Consider the following 3,394-nt stretch of genomic DNA (forward strand, 5'->3'; position numbering starts at 1 on the left):
TCCCTTTTCACTTGTGGCCATACCTATCGAAATAGAACAAGCTCTAATAAAATGTATTTCTCAAATAAATATAGCTTATACATTGAATTCACGCAAGTAAATTATTTTACCTGCACTAGGCGCTGGATTGTCGCCGTGGGAGTCATCATCATTTGTATCATCCGCATTCTCTTCCTCATCCTCATCCTCATCTTCATCCTCATTATCGTCATCATCATCATCCTCATCCTCATCTAGACGATCTACTAGGTAGTCATCAGCCTCATCAGCAGCTGCCTTATTACTCTCCTGAATTAGACTCATCGGAATATGCCGTGGGTTCCCGCTCTGTATGATACCTACGATGGCAGCATCACTCCTACTCGAATCAATAGAATGTCGACCGCCAGAATGTGATAAGGATGTGTGGTGTCGAGCTCTCGAGTCTAACGACATCCTACCTGAAGCAATACCACTCGGATGCTGCGGAGCCATGAATCCAAGTAACTGGATAAATGAGGCTTGTTCTCCTGAGTCAAAATGTGGAACACCCCAATACTGTTGATGTAATGGAACTGATGGAGTAAAGTAATCAGCGGGCTGGGTCTGAGGAATATATGACTGAGATGCCTCTTGTGTTTCTGGCTGAGAAACTGGGGGTGGTGGTGGGGGCGGTGATGGATGCGGCGGTTTTGTTTGCTGTTGTTGGTTCTCCTGATGATCCGCTGGGTGGCCCTCTTGATTCTCTTGAATTGCAAGATCGGTCAGTTGCAAGTGGGCACCATATGTCCCCCGATACCATTGCATGTAAATATCCAAGGGATTATGTAATGGAACCAGTGGATCAGCAAGAATGTGACTATACCGATTCGTCCACTGCATGACCCAGAATGAATGCACATCAGACCAATCTTCATTCTTAGGTCCAGTCAAGACCTCGCCGTGTGCATCACCTAGGTCCCGCGCTTGATGAGGCACACCCTGACTCAAACCAAACTGTCTCCTTAACCTATCAGACGCATGCCACTCAATGCATTCAAAAGAAATCAGCGGTACTGTTGCACTCCAAATAACTGAGTGGTGGTGGATGTCAGCCGGAATCACACCCGCCTCAATGCGATCAACTGCATAAGCCTCCCAAACAAACTGAATACATTGAAGGTAACAGAGTATTACACACCAGATAATAATACGGATAATCAAAAATATAAAAACAACTAAATATCACATACTTGTCCTTCCTGCAAATCGTCCAATACCCTCCTATAGTGAGCCAGAGAATGATATCTGTAAAGCCGTTCATCACGGTCCCAATTACGCCATCTGACATCAAACAGCCCGTTATAAAAAACTTATGATAAAACTCTCAATTAAAAGGTGATGCACTTATTCAAAGCAGATGATGCTTGAACTTACCTATTAGCAAGCGGAAAGACTCGAGGATTGCCTGGTATAGGCGAGAGAAATGGTAAACGAATCCAAGCCCAGGTAAGCAGAAGGGTCAGCGGTCCATCAATCTCCTTGCAGTCGACACGGGTAGCCCTACACAATGCTCTATACAAGTGCGCCAAACATGCCGAACCCCAACTAAATTCTTTGATCCCACCGAAGTTACGGAGCAACGGCAAAAATTTCCAGTGCACTCCTGCCCCAGACTTGTCCCCAAATATAATCGTCCCAAATAATAACATTATGTGGCACTTTACATACCTCTGAATCTGAATATCATTATCTAAGACTATATGTTCTTTTAGTCTCCGAAACCAAGTCAACTTTACAAAACTTCCTCTACATTTTGTCTTCCTGGGTGCAACCCCAAAATGATGGAGACATTCGACCTCTAATGCCTCATAACTACTCATAGTCGGTCCTGTAACTGGAATACCATTTGTCGGAAGGCCAAAAATTACCGCCACATCCTCCAAGGTCACGGAACACTCGCCAATTGGAAAATGGAAAGTATGAGTCTCGGACCGCCATCTTTCGATCAGAGCATTAACCAATGCCGATTGACATTGGACAACTCCGATCTGCGAAACATGATAAAATCCAGTCTCCCGCAAATGCCCCTCCACAATTGGATTATATGGATCCGGTGGCATATAATGATCACATATTAACATCCACGATCCCTACAAAACATAGCCGTATATCACATTAATCAAATATAACCATACTTAATTAACATACCATATTTAACATTCTACCATTCTCATTATCACATAAGCAACATAACATAATTAATAAACCTTAAATGAAACTAAAACAAACATCTATTTATTACTATTATTTGCATGAAAACTATATTTTCTAATATCTAGATCCTATTTATTTCTTAATAACGATTTCCATTCATAACTAACAGCATACATTAACTAAATATTCAAATAACATGTAACCTAATTATTATTATTTAAATTAAAAAAATTAATTTAGTGAAATAAACTTACATAATTAGAAAATCAAGATAATTAATAATGTGTAATTCTGGACAATTAACATCTTTTATTCTTCGTCTCCTTGACATTGTTTAACTTGGTCCCCCTCCTTCAATTTTTTTGCTACTGCTGAAGCTTCAATGGAAGAAAGGAAATGGGTTTTGAAAGAGATAGAAAGGTCTGAGAGTGAGAAAGGAACGAAGTGGGGCACTGGATGGAAGGCTGGGGTTTTACTTGAATGTGAGAAGGGATCCACTAGCTGGTTGGTGCATGCGCGACGCATGGCAGTGGTACGCAAATCGGACGGTCCGATTTGTTTATCCTCCACGCCAGTAATCGGACCGTCCGATTACATGCCCCCTAAATCGGACCGTCCGATTTCACCTACGCAGCCCCCACACCCATATAATGCATGCCAGACCCCAATAACCATGGAATACACCAAAGCTAGCCTCATATTAAAATTAAAAAAGTACCCATATGAGGTATATTTATAAATTATGTTTTGTGCACATTAGAAAAGCTCAAAAGACTTGAATTTATTATAGACAGACCCGTATTTTAATATATATTTTATATTAATAGTTAATTTTAGTGGCTGATTTTAGTGTACACATAATATTACCCATTTAATTATTTGCGCTAAAACTTTGCATTGGAGGTGCTTTCTTGATTAGCGCTTTCTACATGGACTGTGGGTTTCCGTTAAACACCTGACTCTGTGTGCCAAAAAAATGAAATACCACAATGACAACTATAACAAGAGTGTAAATGGGTGTGTTTGGTTTTGCCATAGAAAAAATAGAAGCTCTTTTTTGTCTTTCGAATGTTTTATTTTCATATTTGACAATTTTTTATACTCTGAACGTAAAAATAATTTCATCTCTAAATTTATGTTCACCTAAAATTAAAAGTTGTAACTTTTGTATTTACGTTCATGTTAGTTTGTTATAGTTAAAAAATTAAGTGAAAAAATT

The sequence above is a fragment of the Arachis ipaensis genome, chromosome B09 (assembly GCF_000816755.2).
Source record: "Arachis ipaensis cultivar K30076 chromosome B09, Araip1.1, whole genome shotgun sequence".
Taxonomy (NCBI): domain Eukaryota; kingdom Viridiplantae; phylum Streptophyta; class Magnoliopsida; order Fabales; family Fabaceae; genus Arachis; species Arachis ipaensis.